Source organism: Vicugna pacos, chromosome 36 (assembly GCF_048564905.1).
Source record: "Vicugna pacos chromosome 36, VicPac4, whole genome shotgun sequence".
Taxonomy (NCBI): Eukaryota; Metazoa; Chordata; class Mammalia; order Artiodactyla; family Camelidae; genus Vicugna; species Vicugna pacos.
This window is the reverse complement of record NC_133022.1, coordinates 7,818,260-7,831,637: the sequence shown is the minus strand read 5'-3', so window position 1 is coordinate 7,831,637 and position 13,378 is coordinate 7,818,260. Positions and strand designations below refer to the sequence as shown.

The 13,378-nt window shown below is 44.4% G+C and overlaps 1 pseudogene; it reads right to left on the bottom strand.

The window, feature by feature from the left end:
* Positions 1-8,292: 8,292 nt before the first annotated feature.
* LOC140691706 (suppressor of cytokine signaling 7 pseudogene) lies at positions 8,293-10,012 on the bottom strand (annotated as a pseudogene).
* Between the last annotated feature and the right edge of the window lie 3,366 nt (positions 10,013-13,378).

Below are 13,378 nucleotides of genomic sequence, written 5' to 3'. Positions count from 1 at the left end.
GGACAAGAGCCATCAATCAATCAAAAGGCCACCTCTAAGTGAGGGTACAGGAGAAAGGGAAAACAGAAGCCACTGCTTTTCCTCCCTTGGAACAGCCTGCCTCCTGTTCTTTTCTAAATAAATCTTTAAAATCTTTTGCTACACAAGGCACTGTCTCCCAACTGTAAACTTGTCTTTTGAGGTCTGACAAGAACTGGGGTCTTTACCTGTTGGGGTAACTTTGTTACAGAAACCACAGGCCAGCCAAGAAACAAGCACCACTCAGAGGGTTGGAGTGTTCAGATGTATTATGACGGTGGGCTCAGAGGGGCTTCTGCTCTGAAGCTCTAAGCACCTCCAAGACGTGTGCACGAGGTTTTATAGGGTAAAATACAAGCTTGGGGTATTAGGCCAATAGGCATGGAACAGCTATAGCAGCATCATTATCACAAAAGTGGAGGCAGGGAGACAGCAAACCAACATTCCAAAGCCAGATATATCTCTTTGAAAATCCAGCTGGCTAGCAAAAAAAAAAAAAAAAAAAAAAAAAACCATGAACAGGGAATCAGCAAACCAACACTACTTAACTTAGATTTACAAGTTAGTCCAGCAGAACTCAGATCAGTATTCTGATACTTAGATTTGTTAGTTATCTTGTTAGCCCAGCCCAGCCTCTCCTTCACATTCCTAGATTTGTGAGTTATCTTGTTAAACCAGCCTGGCTTTTCCTTCACAACTTCTTTGACTAGAGCAAAAAACAAAAAACAAAACAAAACAAAAAAACTGGAGTGACTGGCTGCTTCCATGACAACCCTCTGATGCAGGAAAATGGATGTGGGGGTGTGAGGAGCCCCTGGGATGTGCCCCACCAAGTGTGGGTCCTTGGCTTTGCACAGGAAAGAATTCAAGAGTGAGCCACAGTTGAGTAAAGGTAGATTTATTCAGAGGTACACTGAAAGGCAAGAGAAAGGCCATGGGGTTTGGGGGTTGGGTGCTCAGATTAAAAGTAGGTACATATTCCATAGACAGAATGTGGGCTGTCTCCAAAGGGGGAGGAAGAGGGGCAGCTGTGAGGTGACTATGGTTGGTTTTTATGGCTTGGTGACTTCATATGCTAATAAGTGGTAGGACCAGTCTAAGTAGCCTGGGGAAGGGACTGGGATTCCCAGGAATTTGGCCATTTCCCACCCTTTGATGTTTTGTGGCTAGCCTTGGGACTGCCATTGTGCCTGTGGGCATGTTATTCACCACGTTAATATATTACAATGAGTGTATAATGAAGCTCAAGATCTACTAGAAATTAAGTCTCTCATCATCTTGAGCCTCAAGGCCTACTGGCAGTTGACTTTCACCATTTTGATGTTAACTGCTGTAGCATTCCTTGAATGGCTGTGCCTTGCCTCCTTCCATCCTGTCTCACCTCTAGCTTCACCTCCACTGAATTTTGCCACCCAAGAAAATTAGGCTCCTAAAAACTGAAAATGTGTAGTTTAATGGAGTACATTACACTGATAACTGATAGTGTTATAAAACATCATTTACTGAATTCTCATAAGTTTGATATAAACATGGCCAATCTAAACCTACTACTATGATTTTTGAGCTGGTCTCCAAATGTCTCATTGGTCCAAACTGCAGAAAGTGCTTGAATTGAATCCACTCATTGAATGATAATTGTAGATATAAAATATAAATATAAGTTAGCCCCACAGAAGAACCACTCTGTGATCATAGACCCATTAATACATCTGTTTGTAATAAAAAAAATAATAAAATATTTTATGTAGCTGAAGTCAGGTCCAGAATAATTAAATGAAGACCCCATTGCTAGGAGCAAATAGAGCACAGATAGTCCTAGCACAAACTAGCAGTTTAACTCTTAAAATATTTAAAGGCAATGAACTGAGATGACTCACTGATGGAAGCAAGTGAATTAGTAGGTAATATATGATATATTAGGCACTTGAGAAATGTGGAGGAAATGGTAAGTATAAGAGCAGTAGACTTGTGTGACTCTTGCTCAATGCAATTTAAGCTGTGCCAAAGAGACCTGAGAGTGGTTAATTGGTAATTAAAAGCTAAATGTGAAAGTCAGAGAACCTACTTGGTAGCATATAGAAAACTCTCACTCCCTGCAGTGGGAAGGAAGAGAAAGCTGAGAATAAGGCTCAGGAATTCATTGTAAGAATAGTCAAGCTCCAAACAAAGTTAAACTCTCAAACAAAGCAGTTCTGTTATGCTAAGAAGAGAGCTCCTGTTGGAAAAGAATGGAATCTGTCCGAGTATTTACTGGACAGATCTCTGCCCTATCATGCTTCCTTTCTTACCTTTCCACAGGTGTGAGCCCCCAAAATTTCTTTTGTAAATGTCCTGTACATTAACATCTGTCTCAGAAACAAACAAACAAACAAACAAACAAAATAAGCAAAAGACACCATTGTATAAAAATTATGCAAAGCGGCACAAAGAGTGCAACGCACTGTTTAGGGATATACATATATAATTAGGTTATAAAATAGGGCTAGGAATGAGAAACACCAACTGAATATAGAGGTTACCTCTGGGAAGGAAAACGGGACAAGGATGAGGCCTCTGTCCAAATCTGTAATGTGTGTATTTTTAAAAGGGAGAAAGAAGGAAAAAGGAAGGAAGAAGAGATGGAAAGAGAAAAGGAAGGAAGGGAGAAGCAGAGAGGAGGAGGGAAGGGAAAAATGTGAAGGAATGAGGAAAGCAAGAAGGAAATGAAGGAGTCAAAGGAAGGAAGGAAGAAAGAATGAAGGAATGAAGAAAAAGAAGACAAAGGAAGGAAAGGAAGAAGGGAAATATGGCATAGTAAAATGTTGAGGTTTAACCAAGCTGGGTGGTGACTACACTGAGATTTTATTTTCTTTATATTCATTTTTATATTAAAAGGCATTTATTTAAAAAATATGAGAAGCCCAATATTTAAAACATAAAAACTATAGCAGCTCAAATAGTAGGGACTGAGGACCTTGCCTCCTTGGCTTAGGGCTCCACGGAATAAATTTTATAAAGGACTCAACTAAAGGATCAGTGGTGAGATCATTAGCTTCCCCATGCCAAGTTGTAGAAAGAGTGCAGGATGGACATCTAGGGACTTAAATGCTTTAATTTCAGCTCTGACACATCACCTATGTGACCAGAAGAAATAAATGTAACTTCAGGGCTTAAATGATCTCTAAAGTCCTTACCCATCTCTAAATAAGAGTCCATGAATAGAGTAGTTCCTTCTGCTATGACGCTCATTGCACTGGATAATAGCATTGTCATCGAGGTTGTAGTGATTTTTCAATAGCACCAGCACCACCCTTGGAAGCTGTGTTAACTCTCACACTGCCACTGAATAAAGAGCACTCAAATAAAGAAGGGAAGGTGCTTGTGACCAAAGAAGCCACTTAAAGGAGTGGCTTATGATCCAACTAAGTAGTTAATCTGCTCTGTCCCCTTAGTGCACAACAGAATATGGGAGCTCCACTGTTACCCCTCTTCCAATTTAATGCAACCTTTTCTTGTTTCTCTTAGAATGTGTCCCTCTTTATGAGATTATAAACTATCTAATACGGGAGTAGAAAGTTGTATCCCATAAGCCTATTCTTACCTGTAGACTTTTTTTTTTAAGCTGAGCTGCTATTTTATTAAAACTTTGAGTCTGAATATCTTTGGATAGAGTCAAGATTTCTGCAATCACCATAGCGCTCCCCCCACACCCCTCCATTCCCCCGTGCTTAGAGTGAGTCTAATTGCCTATATTGATGCTGTCAACTTGGCCCCAGATGTTTATGACTTATGTCTAAAGGCAGAGATTAGGCCTTCATTCATTTAATCCTTAATCAGTAAAAGAACTAACTGCCAAACACTAGGCTGCTTCCTGGAGGTGAATTTTTTTTTTTTAATGTTTGTTCCCTCATTGGAGCTCACAGTATATTATTAGAGACAAACACGATAATTAGAGTTTAAAATTACTAAAGTTACAGTTACACCTAGGAGCATGTATAAGGCACCTAAGAAGGTGAGGGAAGGCTAAAGTCACTGGAAGGTGAGGAAAAGGCTATCAGGACAGATTTTCAAGAAATGATATTCTAAACTACATTTAGAAAATGGATACCCAGGCAGCCAAAGGAGAAGTAAGCATTTCTGGAAGAAGAAACATCATTTCTAAAACTACAGAGGCAAGAAATGTAAAATGAGTCAGCCTGAGGAGCAGGTCACATGTGAGAGAATGACTGAGCTAAACCTGCAAGTTCTAACATTTACTAGATGGGTAACCCTGGAACCTTTACTCAATCCCAGGTGTACATTCACTGTAGAAGTCACGCAGTGCCTTGACTTAAATATCATCTGTAATATAGCATTTTAGTTGTTCTCCAATAGTAAGAGAAACCCCAGTTTGTATCTAGTATAAGATCTTCCTGAATAAATACTGTACTTCTCAGATTCCTTGCATTTAGGTGTGTCCAAATGACCAAGTTCTGACTAGTAAGCTGTAATTGGACACGCAGCTTTTAGATAGTGTTCTTAAAGGGAAGGACCATATCCTTTTTCATTCTTTCCTCCTCTTGATGACATGAATGGGGACATAATGGCTGGAGCTCAGGTAGCCTCATTAGACCATGAGATCAAAGTCACATATTGAGGATAACAGAGCAACAAAGAGGAGTTCCTTCATGATTGTGGAGCCATGCTCCTAGATTGCTCATCTCCAGAATTTCTGAATAATGGAAATAAAAACTCTTACTTTATTTACACCTGTGTGATTTTGCTTTTCTGGTATTTGCAGCCAAATGTAATCCTAACAGTAAACCATCATTAAGATGATAACCTCAAAATGTCTAACTCCTGCCCCCACATCTCCCCTGAGCTCAAATTCATATCTGATTATTTACACTTCCACATGGATATTTAACAGGAATCTCAAATTTAATGTGCCTAAAATCAAGCCCCTGATTTCAACCACCTCCAACCTGCTTCCTCCAGTTTCTTCCTCTTCTTAATATGTGGAAACTTCATTCTACCAGTTATTCCAGACAACAATGCTGGAGTCATGTCCACTTTTCTTTTTCAGTCACATCAAATCCAGTCCATCTGCAAATACTATTGGCTCCACCATCAAAAGCTGACAGTTTTTCACCACCTCCAATACCACTAATCTAATTCAAGCTACATGACCCTCATCTAGATATTTGCAATAGCCTCTACTCTTATTCTCTCCCAGTGGTCAGTGTGTTCCTTTTAAAATATGTCAGAAATGTCATTAATGTTCCCAAAACCCTCCTATGGCTTCTCATATCAGCTCAGAATTAATGCAAAGTCCTTTCCTTTTCTTGTACATCTCTACATATCCTCACCCATGCTCCTGCAATATCTCTCTGACCTCATCTCTTACCACTGTATTTTCATTGCTATGCCCAGACAACACAGTCCCGCTTTTTTCCTTATCTACACATGCTCTCCAAAAAGCTTTTATCATGCTGTTTCTTCAACCTGAAACACTCTTTGCCCCAGATACACAGACATGACTTGCTCCCTTCAGCCTTAGATTCTGTGGTCAGAAAGCAATTTTCTCTGACCATTCTACATAAAATAGCCACTTGCTCACTATTCCTCAGGAGACCTTTCTCTGACCACTCTGTATAAAACGGTCAGTTTTACAACTGTATCTCCTTAAGTTATTCAATTTTCCCTTATTAGTGATGGCACTAATCACCACCTGACACATTTGTTTTCAATTATCTCTCACTAGGTTGTAAGAGCCACAGGAGCAGGGTTTTCAGGTTAAATTTATTCTTAAATCCCTAGAACCTCAAACAGATCCGGGACATTATGAGTGCTCAATCAGTATTGGCACTATAGACACAAATACAGAATCTTGGAAAAGACAACAAAAAAAAAGAGGGTCCCTGAAGTGAAGAGAACATCTCAGGGTACTTTAATTAAATTGTATTTATGACCTAGTCTCCAAGTTTTAAGGTCCCCTAAAGGCAAAAGCCAGACTGTCATCCTAGCACGTGGTTCCACTGGCCAAGGCAGCGAGAATTTAATAGAAACTAAAGCCTGAGGAGCCGAAAGACAGGTTCCAAGTGCTTGGAATGTGGTGCAGCCAATTACTCAAAGCTTGTAATATTTGAAGCTTGCTCTTAGGTGCTGGAGTAAGTAGTGCATAGAATAACCAACCTTAAAAAGCTAGAAATGGAGTCATTAGGTACAATCATAGGCCATGCCTTGTTCGAGAAGACTGAGGAAAAGCTCTCAGGACAGGAAACTACTTTTCAAACATGCATGATAATTTCTGCTGGAGTGAGGCTTCAAGGAATGTAAGCAAATTCAGCAGATGGGGGAAAAGACCATTATGAATTGTTTGAGTACCCCCTTTTATTTGATTGCAACAAAAATCTCTAATTCAATTTAAAAGCTTTTTTTTCTTTGAGTACTGAATCCACTACTTTTCAACCTTGGCAGAATTCTCCATGAAAATTCCTTGCAATGCTGCTACCTAGGCCACCACTGAAAAAATATGTATAGGCCTGAGGTAGAGTCCAGGATACTCATTCTGTTTATGTACTTATTTTTAGTTCCACAGATGCTCAGTCAGGGTTGAAACCAAGGCCCTCATCTGTGCAAGAGTCTGAGCTGAGCCCTGTGGTGGACTCACAATTAATGTGCAGTTCCTGCCCCCAAGGAATATACAAATTACATTTTGGTTATCTCAGGGCAGTAGGGTTATGGTGGCTATTATTTATGTTTTTTTTTGTTTGTTTTTTAATATTTTCTAAATTTTCAGTAATTGATACATATTGTTTTACGATAGAATGAAACAAAAGAGTTCTTTTTAAACTACAAGAGCCTGAAATCTTTTTGTCTTCCCCTGTTTATTGTATATAAATCAGAAAATGTATCCACCAGTATCTATGACTAATGGCGTGCAGGTAATATTGCACAGAATTGCTGTGGGCAATAGTGTGCTGTCTTTTAAGAGTACATAGATAGTTAGAAGGATGAAAGCTGAATTTACAAAACTTTTGAAAATTATAATTGACTTTGAAAACTGTAAAGGAGATTGTAACATTCCTCCTAAGCTGGTCTGTCCACCATGAGAGTTAGCCAGCTAAGAGTTGTCATTGTGTACAGAAATTGTCTTATTAAGCAGTGGTATTTTATAAAATCAAAGTCTGGTTCCCCGCCTTGCTGGAGTAAAGAAGGCCCTTACCAAGGTCTGTTTACAATCACTAGTCCTTTTGTCTCTGCCAAGGGAGAAGTCTACAAAATCGTCGTCTGGCTGGGTGAGTTCTCTGACTTTAGTTTTCAAGCCCTGAAAGGGAAATTCTTTCAGAGCTTGAGCCAGGGAAAAATTTTCAAGTGACCTTCACTACTAGGATCCACAGGGACACCATTAAGCAAAAGCAAGACACAATCATTTGCGGAATCTCTGCTGTGGAGCCAGAGCATCACCAGGCCCTGCAGCCTCCAGAGGACAAAGGAGAAAGGGAACTCCCTCCAACGCCGCGGAGCAGGACTGTGGGCATGTTCACAGGGGCGCATCAGTGTGCGGTGGGTATCGCTTCGCGTTAGGATCTGGGTTCAGCAGCGGCCGCCGCGCGCAGTGGCCGCAGCGCACTTGTGCGGATGCAGTGACCCAGTGACCGCGGGGGCGGCTCTCCTCGCCGGCTTGGAAGGACTTCATCGCTCCTTGTTTGCTGACCCCAAGTTCCCAGGCTGGTTTCTTCTTTCCTTCTTTCTGATATCCACTCATCGCGATGGTTCTTTGGCTGGCTCGGATTTTGGCTCAGTTTGAAGGCAGCTGCTCTGGGATGGAACTAAGACACAGGTTTCTGCCCAGATATATTTGCCACACACAGTGCAGCTGCTGTAACAACTACTAATGCGAGCCTAGATTTTTCCGTTCTTATAACTTGACAGCCATGGGGGACTGGAGATAAAATGAAGGTGGTTTAAACAAAAGATCAGCCAGAGGAGGAGAGAAGGATGCACAGTTAGCTGCTCGTGTGTGTCTTCGTCTTTATATACACTCAGTGATGAGCTCGCACGTTGCCTGGCAAGTACTCTTCAAGCCTCTCGTGTCTATCCGCCCTTCTCCGTGTTGGGATATGTATCCACTTGGAACTCCAGCATCAGGTCTGGCAACTCTCTGGACAGATGCCTGTATCAGGGGCATACACATGGGGTGGGAGGGCGGGGGACGAGGCCCAGTGCATGATGATAACTGCCCAGGAGACTCGGCTGGACGGTGAGGCGGAGAGCGTGTACCCTAGGCAGTGACCAGCAGGGGGCCCCTCGCTACGTGAAGGGTTCCAACACCTCTTGCTTCTGTTTGGAAATGAGTTGAGCTTTCTTTAGAGACAGGTATACCTCTTCCTGAGGATCACACTAGTAGAACTTCCGGATACAAGAAATCAGAGGCTTAGGCAGTGGGAGATCCAGGATGTGATCTATCCAGACGAGCTGTCGGATTCGGAATAGGCAAAGGTGCAGGAGGAATTTGACGTTGCTGAAACGGGACACTGGGCAGAGTAGCTGCACTGGAGTTGGTGGCAGTCCTGGAACCCTGGATCTCAAGAAAGAAAGAAACTTCCATTCTTGGGGTGCATGATGGCTCTCTTAATGAACTCCACTACTGACTGACAGCGATCCTCAAATTTGGGATGATACCACAGGCTGAAGTTTCCTCTGCAGTGCTCCATTCTAGTGTGGGGGGCGGTACCCTGTGGTTGGAAACTGAGGCTCAGGATACGAGGATTAGAGCTGTCTCCTACCAGGACAGACCCATCGGGCTTGCCTTTCAGCTTCATCTCTGCATCTTCCCAATTCATTGGCCCCCAATACCAACACTTCTCCAACTCTTGAAGGCTGGCTGCCAAGCTGCTGAGTCGGGTGGGTAGAGGGGACACTGAAGGTGTTGCAGGGACTAGCTCTACAGGCATTCGGCTGCTCGGATGGGAGCAATCCGGGGAAATGCATCTAGGAGACTGAGGCTTCTTTGTGGGAGACGGGGGTTGGCTGGTGTGGAGATGTCATGCCCCGCTGAGAGATGTCCACGTCTACAAGTGACACTGTTTCACCTGTGAACAGGGGGCTGAAGGAGATTGGAGAAAATGCACTTTGAGTTCTTGTCAACCTGGGTTTCCCCTCCGAGTCCAGCTCCCGGCCTGCAGAGCCTCCCATGTCTGTCAGGTTCGCAGATGAAGCAGCCCGCTCTCCGAAAGGCCTCCTGCGGCCCCAGCACCACCGCCGGGGCCACCGCTGCTGCTGTTTGTGCGAAAGAGGTGACTGAGGCGGATTTTGAGCGAGCCCTTCCGAGAAGGGCCCGTGAGCGGCCTAAGGGCCCAGGAGGGGGCGGGGGAGGTTGCTGCTGCTGCTCCCTCTACTCCAGCGCCCTGGAGGGACCAAGTCCCGCATCGGGAAGGGCACCGGGGTATTTCAGGGCCTGGGGGCTGCGGCAGCAGCCTGCCGCCCCCTCCTCCCCGCCGCGGCCCGGGCTGCTGAGCTCCTGGGCCTCGGACTCCAGGCCCTGCAGGACCAGAAGCGCATCGCTCGTTTCAGGGGGGTCCTCCCCGGCCTGCGGGGCAGCAGCAGGCGGCCCGGGCTGCCGAGGGGGAGCTGCGGGGGGCGGGGGCACGGGCAGCAGCCCCCGCCCAGCGTCTTGATCCCCGGCCCCGCCGGCTGCCTGAGCCCCAGAGGCGCCGGGCCCAACGTCCGCTCGAGCGCCCCCCCCAGGCGGCGGGGCCTTGGGGTCCAGGGCGCAGCGGTGCCAGCGACACAGCGGTTCCGAGGGGCCGGGCTCCGGGGCCACCTCTGCGTCCCCCTCCCCCTCCCCCTCCCCCTCTGGCGGCTGAGCCACGCTGCGGAGCATCGTCAGCTGCGGCGGCCGGGAGCCCCGCAGGCCGGGCCGCGCGAGGGAGGGCGGCGGCGGCGGGCCTGGCTCGGTGGCGCCTTCCCGTAACCGGTACGAAGCGGCCGCCGCCTCCGCCTCGCCATCCCTGAGCTCAGCCCTGGGCATCGAGCAGAGAGACGGAGGGCGGGCGGCGGGGACCCGGGCTGGGCTGGGGACGAGCCTGGGCCCCGCCGGAGCCCCGCCCGCCGCGACCCGGAGCGACAGCGCTGACGGCCGCCGCGGCCTCTGCCTCACGGCGCGGGCGGGGGGCGCGCCGGGCCCCTTGTGGTCTCAGGCCGCCGCCGCCCATGACCTAATTTTTCAGCCTGCAATTGTTATCATCACAAACAGAAGGATGAAAAGATAAGAATCCAATGGAAGTTTTAAAAAGCCCTCTTTATAGTTTCAGTACATACACACAATGATTTGGAAGATGTCAATCAATATATTAGAATGCTCTCAATTAACTCTTGTAAAATATTACTAATGGGACTATTTTCACTTGTAGGTTTGAGGCTCAGTTAAGTAAAGAAACTGTTTATACATACACACCACACAAATGTATACTCACATAATTTTCTAAATATTGCTTTTGAATTACCAAAGGCAACTGCCTTAGGTGTCGTCTCATCTGGACTTCACTCTCTTCTGTAGTATCACTGCTATTTCACACATCACAGAACAGTGTGATAAGGGACTTGAACAACATTATGATCATTTTCGACATCTTAAGAATTAATATATCACCAGCACTAGTATCTCTTACTACACAGAAGATGTATATTATAATTTGAACTAAAATTTATTTCTTGCTTTATCATTATCTTATTTATATTACCCAAAAGGAATGCCTTACATAAATGTTCATACCCTCAACTTCACCAACTTGTGTATGCTCAAAGCATCTAATTTTTTTAAAGTAAATGCATACTGATTCACTCTCCTTTTCACATTCTGGATGGTCAAGGTAGTATTCACTGCCTCGACTTCCACTTACCTAGGTAATTTACACAATAACGTGTAGAAGTCCTCATTAACAAGCTCAGTACCAATTACCTGAATCCTCCAACACTGAGATGCCAAGAATTCTACACGATAAGAAATAAGTCAAGAATGTTATCATCAGGACTATGCAATTAACCTCCCTGGCTTCCTTTTAATATATGAAATATGCCAAACTCTTCCCTTCTTTGGGCCTTCTTGTATTCTGTTGTCTTTGCCTGGAATAAGCTTATGCTCAACCCTTTCAGTGACTGGATCCTTGTCATCCATCAGCTTTCAGTTTAGTAAGTATCTCATCTTGGGCAGCCACCCCCAGGGCAGCCAGCTAGGTTTCGGAACTTCCTGCAACAGAGCATTTTCTCCATAGCACTGTGATAATAGCAATTTAGAATGACTGCTTATGCACTGGCATACCTACCTGTTGGCTACCTCCCTGACTAGAAGGTAAGCACTAAGTGGACAGGAACTTGGTCGGTTTTGCTCATCACTTTATAACCAGCTTCCAGTACGATGCCTCACTTACAGCAAATGTTGAGTGGATGTTGTTAAATACACCACTAAACAACAATTTTCTAACTCATCTTGCCAACCCTGTTGCCATTCTTACTGCCTAATTATTGTCTGCCTTTCTAGGAACATTCCCAGAAAAAGCTTTGTTCATACTGTTGCTCCCTAACTCCTCTCTAATTGTCCAAAACAGATCCAGCCCTCAAGGTGGTTCAGTTCCAACCCTTTCTGTGAAGCCATCCCTGAGTATTTTGACACATACTCTCCTTTCTTGGATTTCCAAAAACAACCATCATTGCTATTATTTATGACTATTGTGGGTAATTATTTTGTTAGGCGTTTTGCCATCTAGTCTCAATCCTTTGGTGCTAGAGATAGGTCTTCTCTCTTTTTATTTGTCCTAGTGCCAGGCATAGTGCCTGATGAACTGTAGGGGGTCCAAGATGTTGGGGGATTGGCTGATATAATGATAATCAAACAAACTCTCCCTTTGAAGCTCTAAAGCCTGTTGGAGGAAAGAGCCATCCCTCTCCATGTGCCTTCCCTATATCATTCAAACTGGCCACATGCCTGGCGTTTTGCTGGCCAGTGAATGTGGATGGCTGGGCACTTTTCTGGGCATTTTTCAGAGACTCTTAGGGCAGTTTTCAACTCTTAGGACGATGTTGCTTAAGAGTCTGAGCTGTGTAGTGCTCAGGCGGAGAGCCAGGTCAGAGAGCTTCCAGTTCCAACCATGCTGCCTTCCAGTCACTGGCCTCCTGGTCATTCAAAACCAGCCTGCAATTGCACACCAAATACCGTACTAGGGAGGGTGGGTGGAGGTAGGGGTTAGGGATGGGCAGAAATCTTATGGCGAGCACAGTGCCGTCTAAGGAAAAAGATAGCCTCCCCTCTGCACAGACAAGAAGAGCTTCCTCTCTCAGCTGCACTCCAGGAGAGAAGGGGATGTGAGGTTCCTGGCATCACAAGTCATTGACTTATGGTAGTAGCATTCTGAAAGGTGGGTTACACAGTCAGGCTCAGCTGTACCCCAGACTGATATGTGTTCAGAAGGGCTGACAGTACTCTCTTGTGTTTTGTTTACTCTTCCTGCCTTGAGAGATATGTACAGAGCATGATCTCTATTGTTACATTAGTGAGAATGAAAGTATGAAGACGTTAAGGGAATTATCTGAACTCATACATACAGGGAACTGGGGACGAAACACACATTTTCTGTCTCACAGCTTTATATTTTGTATCAAACACTAGCTTATGTTTGGCTAACATCCACGAGGACTAGGAAGATAATATGGAAAAGTTAAGCATTCTGGGTGGAAGGAGGGACATTGCTCCAGCTTCTGTAGTTCCCTAAGTGCATAAGCTTTAGGTTTTAGTAAATTAACACATTGAAAAATCTATATCAGAACACCATACAAATACATTAAAAAATTATGTCTCATTACACAGTAATTAAATTGAGCAGTCACCTTGTCAAAATCACCCATGAGAGACTCCATAAGGGAAGCCAATGACAAATGCACTGTTACCTGTGGGGAGTGGTGTAAAAAGCAAAATTCACAAAAATCAGTTTCACCCAGGACAGGCTATAGATAACGTTACAGATGGATGCTAAATACTACACGATAGGAGCTGTCTGATTAAGGTTGGCTCTTCCTCCATTCTATTAAATTACCATCTCCATGTCTTAGCCTCCTTCTTACAAACTATTATCTTGTCCTTTGAGTATCTGACAAATGTCTCCTCATTTATCCACATATGTGGTACGATCCTCCTCTCATGCTCTTAGATTTTCTCACTGTTACACTCTTACCACTGTTCTGCAGTCTTCCCAGTGCTCCTTTGTGGGTGATACCTTACGCAGAGCTTTGCCTGTGTGTCTCTTACACCTTATTATCCTTTTATTTGCATTCAGGTTTACTCAACTAGGTTTTTTTCCTTTTATGTTATTTTATTTTATTATTATTCTAAAATTTTTAAATC